This window comes from Cavia porcellus, unplaced genomic scaffold (assembly GCF_034190915.1).
Source record: "Cavia porcellus strain 051 isolate PalLab524CR breed Dunkin Hartley unplaced genomic scaffold, mCavPor4.1 scaffold_10, whole genome shotgun sequence".
NCBI lineage: Eukaryota > Metazoa > Chordata > Mammalia > Rodentia > Caviidae > Cavia > Cavia porcellus.
Window position 1 is genome coordinate 2,125,257 of NW_026947493.1, and position 13,835 is coordinate 2,139,091.

At 45.6% G+C, this 13,835-nt stretch overlaps 1 long non-coding RNA gene across 1 annotated transcript; it reads left to right on the forward strand.

The window, feature by feature from the left end:
- The first annotated feature begins 5,942 nt into the window (after positions 1-5,942).
- Positions 5,943-12,843, forward strand: LOC134477809 (uncharacterized). The gene is made up of 2 exons (XR_010050013.1): positions 5,943-6,148; positions 11,935-12,843. It is a non-coding gene; the product is annotated as an uncharacterized LOC134477809 (long non-coding RNA).
- Positions 12,844-13,835: the final 992 nt, after the last annotated feature.

Genomic DNA, 13,835 nt, shown 5'->3' on the forward strand with positions numbered 1-13,835 from the left:
CCTTGAGGAAGTCTGAGTTGCTCATCTCTCTGCCACTAGGACACATGAAGTACACATGTACTTTGGCTCATGATTCTAGCGATCCAGCCCATGAGCAAACGGCCTCATTACACTGGGTCTCTGCTGGGCGTGGTGGACAAGCCTGTGATCCCAGCGTTCAGGAGGCTGAGGCAAGAGGGTCTCTCTCTCTCTCTGTCTCTCTCCTTCTTGTACTGCAGTCCTGGGGATGGAGCACAGGGCAAGTGCTCTACCACTGAGACATATTCAGAATTCATGTTGTTACTTTATACAGGGCCACTCAATTGCCCAAACTGGCCCTGAACTTTCAGTGTTCCTCCCTCAGCCTCCTGTGTGGCTGGGATTCCAGGTGTGTGCCATCCCACCTGGCTTTGTCTCTTTTGGTTGAGACCCTTCCCTCCCATATCCTCCCTCCTCATTCTTCATGCCTGGAAACTGAAAGCTTCCCTGGGGTCTCTGGCACCTGACTTGAGGGATCCTCCACCACACACACGCACCAATTCGGGTGGTGAGGGTAGAAAGCCAGAAATCACAGCCGCTGAGCTCAGAGCAGTACGTGCTGGCTTGTTCATCATCATTATCGCTGTCCTCAGTGGCACCAGCTTCAGGTCAGGCCAGGCCTCTGCTTGAGCCCCATCCCCTGCGGGGTACCGGGCCACTCCAAGGGCCATCTCTCTGTTTGGAATTGGTGGTTTTTCTGCCTGTTAGCGTCTGGACCAAGACAGGAATTCTTTGTGCACACACATGTGTGAGTGTGTGTGTGTGTGTGTGTGCTCCCGCCTGCTGTGCACACAGCTCTGTGCAGTGTGGCCGGGGTGTCCATTCATTCCAGATGTGCTGGAACAGCCCCAATTTCACATTTTTGGACCCCAAATCATGGAAATGTCCTGGAAATTCCAACATGATTATTTCTTTACATAGCGCTCCATCCGTCTCTGTCCAGGATCTGAGAGCCTATGTGTAGAGTTGTACATGGATTCAGCAGGGTTTTAAAACAACAGAAGAGGAACTCAGTGAGAGGGGAGGGCAAGATGAGACCCTGAAGTTCCTAACTCCGGCCCTGGGGCCTGCTGGGAACAAGTCACACTCCGAATCTTAGAGTTTTCAAGCAGCCAGAGTGAAGAGGGAAATGGGAGGACATGGACCCACTCTTGGGATTTCCAGGACTTTCCTCTGAAAGTCCTTAGAAAGAAGACCAAGGTGACAGGGGCAGAGAGGGACATGCTTATGGTCCCCAGCTTCACAGTGGCTTTGAGGCAGGAGATTAGGCCATGATCATTGCAGAGGTCCAGGATACAGGCTCTGTGCTGGGACCAATCAGAAAGTGTTATCTTTGAGTCTTCTGACAGGAGATTAAACAGGATTTTGATAGGGCGGCCTGGGTCTGACATGGGGGGCGGATACAAGGCATAGCTGCCATTAACCTCATGGCCACGGTAAGCTCTTCCGGAGGCCCACTTCCGTGCCACAGAGCCTACTTCTTTTCTTACCTTTAATAAATGTGAAACCTATCTTTTGGCCATTTCTTCTCCAATTATTTGTTGAGAAGCTGGATGTGGTTGGTGGTGCATACTTGTAATCCTAGCAATCAGAAGGAAGATTGAGAGTTTGAAGCCATCTTGGACTACATAGTAAGCTCAGAAAAGTCAGTCTGCACCATGCACCAAGACCGAATCCCTGTCTCAAAAAAAAAAATCACTTGTTCAGAACAAGAACCTGGAAAGAATGCCGGAAAAGAGCACAGGACCTTAACCTGAGCTACACGAGCAACTCACCTCACAAAAGAGCAAAAAAGGTTTGCATGTTTCGCTAGGTGTGTGGCAGTGCTTGTTATCACAGCACTTAGGCTGAGCAGGAGGATCCCATCAAGGCTTGAGGTCAGCCTGGATCACACCACGAGACCCTGTCTCAGAAACCAACAAACACCAAACTGCAAGCAAACATTACCTCAAAAAGGAAAAAATATCATTAGTGGTTTTCTGTTGCTCAGGGTAAAGGGACAGATGTTTCAGCAGACTGGGAAAGACACGCTAAAAGGAAGCACCTCAGAGTGAAGGGGACCCCAGTCCTGGAGGGCCCCGTACACAGACGGTGAAGGGGACCCCAGTCCTGGAGGGCCTGTACACAGACGGCACAGTTCCTTTGGCTTTCCTGTGTGTTTGCACTTGTTTTCAGTGCTGGGCAATAAACGCAAGGCTTTTCACATGCTCAGCAAGTCCTACCACTGCATGCACCCCAGCTTCGAGCTTTTTTCTCAGTGACAGTACAGCAAATTGAACCCATGGCCTTTGCACCGAGTTATGTTCCCAGCCCCTTTGAAACTTTGTGCTCTGAGACAGGGTATCACTAAACTGCCTGGGCTTTACTTGCAGTCCTCCTGCCTCAGCTTTCCAGAGGGCTGAGATTACAGATGTGCACTACCAGAGTCAGTACTGGCCACTTTTTAAAAAACTATATTTTTTTTTACTTATTTTGATTAGTTTTTAGAGACAGGGTGTCACTATGTAGCCCAGGCTAGTCTCAAACCCTGAGGGGTCCTCCTGCCGCGGGATTACAGGTCTGTACCATCACACCCACCTTCTTTCTACTTTTTATGTGACTGCTACAGCACTTCTGTGCATTTTTAGTAATAAAAACTCTAGGGCAGGATTTGAGGGTCTCATTTATTCTTGGAAGATATGGAATTCTGAGTTTCATGCACACAGCCAGGGCGAGCCCAGACCCCAAAGTCCCCCGCCTCGTGATGGGGATCTCTATCTGGCTTTTCCTTCCTGTTCTGGCTGGCTCCTTCCCAAGACAACGCAGACACTGGCCTCCTCTTCTCCACAGGGATACACACTCCCATCCGCGTGTCTCCCTGCCCTGCCCCGCAGGAGGGCCTGCACCCCCGCCTAGTCACCTGGCTGCACCGACTCAACGCGGTCTTCTGAGGACAAGGCTAGGGGCTTCCGGAGGGCCACACACCCAAGGGGTCTGGCAGTACGGGGCCCCAGCCTGTGAGTGTCCCCCCAGGGGCTCCGTGCGCTGCAGGGCCGAAAGAGTGGAACCATCCAAGGAGGGGCCAGTTGGTGGGGCGTGGGCCCCATCCATGGGATCTGATGTTGTCTGTCGAGGCTGTCCCAGGAGACCCTTGGATGGTCACAGCCGGAGGAAAGAGAAGGGGTTGCCAATCCCAGCCCCTGGGGCACTTACCCCGATTTGAGGGTTTCTGAACCTCCAGTTTGTGGAGATCCCTGACGGCCACCAGAGGGCGTCTGCACTCCATGGCTTTGCGGAGGTTCTTTCCTCTAGAGCGAATGAGGGATGATGGAAAGAGAAAGGGAAGGAGGAGATGGGGGACAAAACAAATAAAAGGAGAAAAAAAAAACTACAGAAGAACTAAAAAGAAAAAAAAAACCAAGGAGAGATTTCCAAAGAACAGAAAAGGCAGCAGATCCCTCATGGACCTTCTTTGGGCAAATATTAAACTAAACAGTTTCACTTAACACTACTCTCATGAGTTTAGCCTGCAAGATAGATTAGTGGTTTTGTAAAAAGAACAAGAAATATGATTTAAAACCTTAGTGTTGAAGCAGGAGCCTAATGGACAGAAGAGCTGAACACTGTGCACCAGTTCTCAGCCCTAGGGGAGCAGAGCACTGAGCACTGGGTACCTGTCCCAGGGAGAGGAGACCGCAACTTGGGGAAGTCATCACCAAGTCCCCCTATGCCAGTCACTGGGAGAAGGTTCCTTACACTTGCACACCTTGAGCCTTGGTGTTAGAATCTCACAGCCTCCTAGTAAGGATGTGGACAGAACGTTGTCATGGACTCCAGGCCTTTGACTGGATCCTGTGCATCTCAAGCCCAGAGACAGATGTTTTGCACTTTTGTAGCTGACTCTGGTAAGCACTGACTAACACACCATGAAGTGGATGAGGGGACTTAGGTAGAAGCAAACAAGTGTTTGGTACTTTTGTCCAGGATTTACTGAACTTTTATCACATCTAATCATGCTAGGTGTTGCCTAGGGCAGGAGTTAGAAGCCAAGAGACTATAGTCAGTCATTGGTTGAGGTTCATGGCACTGAGATGCAAAGCTGGTCAACTCTCTGCACCACACCAGAAAGGATCAGGAAAGTTCACTGAACTTTCCCTTCTTACCATGGTTCTCTTGAAAGAAGCATTCAGCTAGATCTTCTCCAGGGTTTAGATTCCTTGTCACTGTGTGTGCATTGCCAGATATCTTTCTACTAGCCAAACATGCTTGGTACTGTATTAGACATGCAAAGTGTAAAATTTAGGGTGATTTCATACAGGTGTCTCTATTAGTATTTGTCACCTAGGTAACTATGCCGTAATTTATATTTAGAACTTAGATTTCTGAATGTCACCACAACACACACTAAATGCAGCTTATCTTGGAGAAGTGGAGTACAATGTGAACAAAATTTTGCATGGGAAGACAAATGGATGAGGACCACAAACATCTTCAGAAGGCATAGTACCTGGCTTGAATGTGTTCCTGTGAACAATAATGGCCCAACTTGAGAGACACGAACAGATCCAGCCTGCCATTACCTTCAAAATCCAGAAATGACCACTCTCCAACAGGAAGGCTGTCTAGGGATCAGGTGAGGTCCATGGCATGAAAAAAGTTGACACTCTTGGATGTCACATATCTTGACAACTACTTTGGACTATTGAAAGAATATTTCAACTTGACTTCCCTCTAATGATTTTATCTTACACTTATGAGCAGCTGTCCACATAGCTCCACATAGCTCACATGATGCAAAGATTCCTGTCCCCCACTAATTTATTATGCCTTTCACTGAGCACCACTTTTCAGCATGAGCACTCCGAAGTACAGTGAGGATAGGGCCACCCAGCTGTGTCCTTCTGTCCCAGAGCTGGTGGATCAAGAAAGAACAAATGCAGAGCCTTACTGCAAGGTGGAGAGGGCTGGGCAGAGTTCCAGCCTGGCCTGACTGTGCACTCAGGGGGACCCATTGGGCCCAGGGGCTCTGAGGGCAACTCTCCTTTGTGTGTGCAAAGGCAGGGACAGAAGAAGGCACAAAGGACTCTGAAAAGAATGGCTTAACCCAAACTTTTCTCCTGGAGAGCTCATTTTTACAAATGCATGGCCATGTTTGGAATTTGAGAAGTAGTAGGACCACTTCATGGGTACTCTGCAGTTCCTCCCATGGTGGTCCCCCCCGCCCCATTCTCAGAGGCTTAAGGTTGATAAGAGAAATTCCTTACCAGAGAAGTCCAGGGAAGAACACATGGCAAGCCCCAGTTCACACCAATGTCAGTGGAAGCTCAAGGGCACACTGGAAATCTGGCCAACCAAGTTGCTTTAGCAGGTCCTCTGTGAAAAATAGACAGAAAAGATGGCAAAGCCTCTGTCAAAGGCCCTCTAGGGCCTCTGCATTCCTCCAAGGCCTCTGCACATGTGTCATGGGGAGCTCATGTGGACCTGGTGTCAAACCTGGCCGAGCTCTATGGCCAGGCCTCAGGGCCAGTAAAGGACTCTGAATGTGCTGATACAAACAGATGCTCCTGTCCACATAAATGAATGTGCCAACAATGCCATTTATATCAAGATGATGCAGATGGAAAAATCTTTCCTGTCAAGACAACAACTGAAATGATAAATTCAGGGACTATCAGAACTATTTGGAGCAGGATGTTTGAGAAAGCTCTGTGGAATGCAGTTTCTCTGTATTATAAAAATAGTGTACGGTGCTGCGACATGGAAGGAAGAGGCCCAGGCACAGAGAACTTATTTATCCCATGTTGCAGAGAAATTTCCTTTTCTCATGCTAGCAACCTTTGTGTGGAACTCTGAATGCATTTTGGCATTGTCTTTGTTTTCCTGACATTTCCACTAGGCGAACAATTCTCTTGCTCAGTCTGGAGCCTATCACTGCAGAAGGGAATCTGAAGACAAAAGAGTCACTATGCCATACCAATAGTCCAGCCCCCGTCTCCACAGATTCATTAGACTGTGACCAGCATGTCACCCACTGTATCAGGAACTGCTCTGCACAGCCAGGAGGTGCATACGCAGGTGAACTCCATGGATGCAGAGACGGAGGACTCATGCAGGGGCAGCAGCACTCGGAGGGCCACCCCAAGCAAGCCATGTGAGTACCCTGCACTCAAGTCTCCCACATGCACGGCCTGATGGCCACATCATCTCTCACCTGAGAGCACAGCTCAGGATTCTGCTGAGGGACCCTCAAAGAGGCAGGGTGCATGGATCCCACTTTGCCCTCTACACTGAGGTTCAATTTTTGTTGTCAGCATCTCAGGCTCACAGACTTTCCCCTTGTAGCCCTCAGCCCTGCTAAGCCACGTGCAGCTCCTCATCAGCTCTGCACTGTGGACAGGCCTGTGTTTTGATCCCCAATTTTGTTAGAAAAACAAAGAGGCAATGAATGAGAATTACTGATAGTAACTAGAAAATTCACTTTTAATTCTTATAAGCAGACAGATTCACCCATCTTGACCTTCCTCCCAACATGACACAAAGTTGATCAGGCTGGTAAAGCTCACTGTGGCCTAGCATGGTTGTCCTATGCAGCCTAGTTGATGGGATGTATGAGGAAATTCAAGAAAGCTCAGGACACAATGTGCCTCCCCTGAGATGTCTGAGCTTCCAGACATCACGGCTTTTCCATGGAACAGAGGAGAAGGATAAAGGGAGAAGCCAAAGCACCCACAAGGCAGTATTAGCAATTTCTTCAGTGAGAGGGGCAGAAACCAGAAGAGCACATACACACGTTGCTGTGTCTTGCCATTTACGTCCAGCAACCTGATTATCCTGATGCATATCCACCTTTGACATCTCCTCCCATGGTGAATTTACATGAATAGTTTGAACTTTCCAGAAATCCCCATTTTGGTACTAAAGTTTTTTAGCTGAAGACACATAAGACCTGGGCCACCTGCATGAGATGGAAAGACACATAAAAAAAACTAAATCATTCACATGCCACTCTGCCTTCATATCCTGTTATAACACACCAGTTAGTTATGCCTTGGGATCACCATTAACATCCATCAAACAAGAATCATAGTGGTGATGGAAACAAAGCAGAAGTGATAGAGAAAGGAAAAGACAAAATGAAATTAGAAGAGCAATGGAAAGAAGAAAATACAAGAATCTGTGTCTCAAGAATACTCAGTAAATCTCTCAAGGACACTTTGGACAAATAAAAAAATAGCTTACAATAAAGCCCACCACCCTTTGCACATAGAATGACAAATAGCTCAGTCAGTAGTTTGGTAAAGAGGGGAAGAATTGCAGTTACGCCAATTTCCAGAAGAAGCATAGCCAGAGAAGCAAGCACGAGACGCCACGGACCAGTTCTAGGTTCCAAGGGGTAGAGCCCTGAGCTCTGCTTATGCCCGACATGACGCAGACATGCATGTAGCTGACTTTATGGTCTCTGCTCCTCTTGTTGATAGAGCTCCTTCTGCTGCATTTTCATGAAACGAGAGAGAGAGTGGATGGAGCAGGTCTTGCAGGCACTCAAAGGTCAGGTTTGGTTGTGGGCATTTGTGCCCCATAGCTACCAGTGTGCTCCTAGCAACCAGCTCAGGGCAGTTAACAACATGTATCCCTTTGGTGTCACAATGAAAGGACCCTGTCCCAGTGTTGTTGATGACATGGTGTAGCTGGCCAGGTATAACAGGACACATACACTTCTGCAAACAAAGTAACACTGGTTAGTCTGCCACAGGAAAAGATGCTCCTACCCAAGGTCATGTGTCCTGGGAGGCTGGAGGTGCTCTTCATCCTTGGTAAAGACTGGTGCAGGCTCAAGCTGTATTTTTATTCTTGTACAAGACTATTCTGTTTTTTGGTCTTTTTTTTTTTTTTTCACTTTTATCGGTACCAGGGATCGAACTCACGACTGCCTGCTTGCAAGGCAGGCGCTTATGCCGCTGAGCTAAATCCCCAGCCCCTACAAGACTATTCTGATTTTCCAACTCTTGTCACTCTAAGCCATAAATAAGAGCTGAATTGCTGGGAATAATGTGATTCCATCAATGAGTAGGAGATTTAAATGTCTAAACAGGGCTCATGTTATAAATTCAGAAATGATGTATGTGTTTTCAGTTATAATCTGGAAAATATGCTGGGCTCTATCAACCTTGTATATCACATAGTGTTTCTATTCTTAATATTATTACACTAAATTTTTCTAGAGAACAAAAACTGTTTCTCTAAGATAAGGCCTAAAATAGGAGTTAAAGTTTCTTCTGATTGAAATGAACCATTCTATCATCCTAGCCCCAGTTATTTTGTATCTCAGTCTCCTGCCATGAGACAAAAATGCCACATGGTGGTCAGGGCTGGTAACTGAGCGTGGTGTCTTCCAATACCCACAACCCATAGTTGGCACAGTCAGTACATGTCCTTTAGAATCTTCACTCCAAACAACCACAGAGCTTCTGGGGACCTCCAATCTGGTGAAATGTTGGTTGAGTCCTCCCCACTTTCCAGCACTGGGTGTGATTCTAGTGTTTCTAGCAGGTGAATGTCCATTATGTCTCTAAAAATCACAGCAGAGTGAATTTTTGGTGCAAAGAAAAGGATGTAAAGATTAACTCTGAAGAAGATAGGAATCTGAGACCATAAGTGGCCCCCTTCTCCCCATGTGTGGGTGGTACAAGAACTTTCTTATTGTGGGAAAGAGAAAGAAAAGAAAACAGAGACACAACAGAGAAGGCCATTCCTGTTTCGCCCCTGGCCATTCTCAGCAGGGTGCCCTTCCTCTGTCAAAGCTAGAACAAAGCTGAATCTCAGGTACCCACACCAGCACCTGCTAGTTTCATACAGACATCGTATTTGGCCAGACTCATTGCTTCTGTCCACGTGAGCTAAGGGAGAGGAAGGGGTGGTGGTTTATGTGCTCAACCTAAGGAATTCAGAGATGCAGCAATCATCACTCAGCTGGTTTTATTTATTTATTTATTTTTTGATACTGGGAATTGAACTCAGCCCTTTCCCAGGCAGACACTGTACCACTGAGCTATACCCCCAGCCCCGACAGGCTCATTTTTAAGAGCTTGTCAACATCTTGATTTGAGGGCTCTGCCCCTCCAATCAGACTCCAGAGAAGGATGATTCTAACTAAACTACAATGAAATGCCACTGCATAGCCACTCGACTGGCAAAAAGAAAATCGACTATATCAACAATGAGGCCACCAAGCAGCCAGAATTCCCAAACATTGCTGGTGAGAATTCAAAAAAACACAGCCCCCACGGAAATTTACTATGATTCTTATGTTTTGCATCAGGATGTCCCCTAAAGCGCCATGTGGTCGTGGTGGAACAGGTTCTTTCAAAGGCAGCTGAATCTAGAGTTTCTGACTGGTCCATTGTCTAGTACTGCAGTTGGGCCTGTGAGCAGACACCTGCCCTTGGGCACGGAGCCTGCACACAGCATGAGAGGGCACACAGGCTTGCTCCTCGCCCCTTGTTCTTGTTGCTTTTGCTGCAGCCATGTCTTTGGCAGCCGCGAACGGCTGACCCTCTGCCATCTGCCACCCTGCCTTGGAGCCAGCTGGTTATGGTCTGAAATCTCTGCAAACAGTGAGCTAAATAAACCTCTCCTCCCTTAATTTTGGGCATAAAGTATTTTGTCTCAGCAATAAAAAAAGGAACTACAACAACCCATCAGTCTCACTTTGGGATGCTTACAGCATGGTGGCACACGCCTGTGATGCCAGCACTCGGGAGGCTAAGGCAGGAGGATTATTGTGAGTTCAAGGCCATCCTGAGCTATATAATGAGCTCAAAGCCAGCCTAAACTACATAGTGAAACTCTATATGAAAAGAAAAAGAAAAAAAAACCAAAAAGTATACACAAATGCTTATAACAACTTTACTCACAATCCTGACAATGAATGATGACCCAGATGGCCTTCAAGTGAATGGCTAACTCATGGTTTGCAGAGGTTTCGGTACCTTCCAACACAATGGAATAATACTCAGTGATGAAAAGGAACAAATTATTGATTCAACATAAGTGAATCTCAAAAATATCATGCCTACCAAAGGAAGCCAGATTCAAACAATTTTATATTGTGTGAATCATATTTACACAAAATTCTTTAAAATGCAATATAATAGAGATAACACAGAGATCCACAGTTGCTAGGAGTTAGGAGTGGAGAAAGGGTTTGATTACAAAGAGTTAGCATGGAGAAATTAGGGGGATAATAAAGCTGCTCTATATTGATTATGGTGGCAATTAAAAGAATCCACTATAAACAGAATAACAATTATAGAACTATAAACAGTTAATTTTATGATATGCAAATGAAAAACTTTGACTGAACTAATCTTTACTTCACTCACAAACTTTATCATCAGCCACATTTCCTAACTCAGTACCGGCTGCAGTAATGCAGTCTATTCTTCAACATATCCAAGGAAGTATTATTCTTACCACAAAAATATGTGAGGTAATGCATGTGTTAATTAGCTCAACTTAACTATTATACCATGTATAAATATCTCAAAATACATTGTATATAAGAAGTGTAAATAATTTTATCAACTGGGTAAAATAAGCATTAGGACTAAAGAAAAACAATTAAAGCTTCCTGTGGAAAGGACAAAATAGACAAAGAAACAGAAGGACTATGAAAAATGGGCTTCCAGGTCTAAAAGCAACAAGAATGATATCAGAAATGCACAATGAACTGAAAATCAGTAAGACAAGCTAGAAACCTGACACAGAAATAAATATGGCAGTAAATGAAAAAACTGAAAAGTAGACAAATAGCTCAGTTCACAAGGAAGATTAGTCATTAGAAAAATTCAAAGTCAGCCAGCACTGACATACTCTTTACACCACTGTTGAAATGGCAAAATTAAGTCCTATCAGTTATTGGCAAGGATATGAAAAGACAATAATTTACATGCATCATTGGTGGATACAAACTAGTACATTACAGAAAATAATCAGTTCAGATTTAATAAAATGAAGTTATATGTATGCCCTATAACCTAAAACCCTCATTTGTGGGTCTCTATCTCAGAAGAATTTATACAGAGATCAATGTATTAGTCATTTTCCCATCACTGGGACAAAATATCTGACACTTGCAATTTAGAAGGGGAGAGGTTTACTTAGGCTCACGTTTCAAAAGAGTTCAATACAAGACTTATTGGCTGGAGGCAGAAACAAAGTGGCAGAGGGGCGTGGTAGAGGAAAGCTGCTCGAATCATGGCAGCCAGGAAACAAACAAAGGCAGGAGTTAGGCAGGAAGATGTAACTGCCAACAGTGTAACATCAATGACCCACTTCTTTTAGCCAGGTCCCACCTCCTAACGGCACATTTACCAATGAACGTATTTATGGATCAATCAACTGGAGAGTAAGGTGCCCCATGGCCCAACCTCTGACCTTCTAAAAGCCTCAACCTGAGGCAGTGCAGGACATCTGAGATTAAACTATAACTGGGCCTTCAAAGACTCGTCCATTTTATTGTGCAAAATGTATTTGGCTCACTTTTAAGAATCATCAAAGGCTTATCAGCTCCACACTGCTGATAAGTCCAAATTCAAGATCTCCTCTGAGACTTGAGGTCAAGACTCTTAGTCATGAGCCTTTGTTTAAAAAAATAATTAAAAAGAAAGTTAAATACTTCCAACACTCAATGGCACATGGTTAACATTCCCGTCCCAAAAGGGAGGAATACTGGGATAGAAAGGAATTAGATCAAAGCAATAGCAAAACCTGGCAGGGCAAACATTAAGTAATGAAGCTCTAGATCCAACACCTGGGGCAAATGGTTGTGAGATGCTGCCCAAATGGATTGGACAGCCCCTACCGCTATGGCCTCGCAGCCCACATAACCTCTCCTCTAGGCTAGATCTGTTCTACACCTCAGGTTTTCTTCCACAGATGCTCCAGATGCATAGTATTTCCAGCTTCCTGGGTCTCCACTGCACCATCAACTTTATTCTTACAACTTCAAGCATCACCTTCTCTGGGGTTCCTGTCAGGGACTGTGACCCTGTTATATTTCTTTTACTTGGCTCCCAGGCCTTCTTCAGAAATTGGTACAATCTACCATGACCCTTGTTATGGTTTGAAAACTGGTGATCAACTTAACGCCAGCTGGATTACATCAGCATGCATTGAGAGACGATGCTCCACCTGAGGAGGGTTGCCAGGATAAAGAGGTGGAGAAGAAGAGAGGTGTGGAGAGGGATTGAGGTGTTAAGGAGACATTGTGGGTTCTCCTACGAGTTGCTGTCTCAGCTGTTGGTTCTGGAGAAGCTTTGGTCTTGACATCAAGCATTGCTTCCTGGCTCCGGAGGGGAAGACATGTGCTGCCTGGTCTCCAGGATGAACTCGTCACGCTGCTTCCTGGCACGTACCCGACTGTGCTTGTTGGAGGAGCTCGGGGGCCTCCGTGTCGCTGAGGACAGCTGTGGTGCCTTTCAGGACAGCCCCGCTCTTTGTTGTGAGTGTGACTTCTCGGCTCCAGTGCAGAACCCTCAACCCACTAGCACAGCTCCTTCATCCTGCTGGCATAGACTTTCTGGCTTCCCCTGCTGACCCTTGGGTCTTCCCGGCACGGATCCGTAAAAGAGACTGGCGTGAGTCCTTCTTGTGGGCTCTGGACTTCCAGTTGGACTCATGGAGGCATTGTCCTGAGCTCTGGGTTTTTATCTGGACTCATGTGGGACATTGCCTTGGGGTTTAGACTCTTGACTAAATAATCTATGTCTTTGGTGTTGCGGATAGATTTCCTGCATTCTCCTGTGTTAACTCCCGGTGACCATTATAAAAATATTATAAACTCCATGTCATGATCTGAATTGTTCTGTGTACAACCCCTGACTACAACAACCCTCTAAGCCTTACATTTTGTATGCCCAAAAAACCCAGCATCATGTGGATGACATTAAGATCTGTCACCAGTTCAAGCAATAGCCTGTATCTCTTTGACTACGGTTGCAGTGGCCTCTAAGTGCCGGGATAACTGAATTCAGGGAAACACTTCCCTATGTGGCCCTGAAAAAGCAAGAGGCTCAGGGTCTCTCTTCTGAAAGTAAAGTCTTTCAAAGGAGTTTATCCTTCTAAACTCTTGAGCCTGTGATGGGAGGGTGGGGTCCCAGAGCCATCTTTTCTATTATCCCGATGTAAGCTTCTGGGCCACTTCTTTTGCTTTTTTAATTTATCTTGAAGGGACTAAAATACAACAGAACAAGACAGAACAAAGCCAATTGAGACAATGCACTAAAATTGGTACAGAATGTCACAGCAGCTTCCCAGGATAACAGTAATAGATACCATAGTATATCTCATTATCTTCATAATAGTTATTCTTTCAATCAGGTATAGCAAAATTAAACCAAATACAGAACATTATAGAACTTATCAAAACAGAATATTGAATAGAGCAATACAATTAATCAGAACAAAGCAAAACAGAGATAACAATATTTGCCTTCAAAGAGATGGTAGAAGGAAACCCCCATATTTGCTATATTGCATACAGTCAACCTCCCAAAAGACGCTCAGACCTTTGACTTCCATTTGCTAATGGCAGAGAGGATGGAATGTTTGATTCTCAGCCCGTGTGCCAGCAGGCTTACTGCTGCTTACCAGGGAGGTGAATGGGTTGCTTTCTTTCCCAGTGCCCTAAGTTCTGGGCCTCTGTTTTAATGCTAGTCTTTTTTAGCAACCATGTTCTCCTTGGCCTCAGAATGTGCAGTGCTTCTGTTCTAGTGGACTGCAAACTTCTGCATGGCTTTTTTGCTCTTATTCTCAATTTGTACGAAGTTAAATTCAGC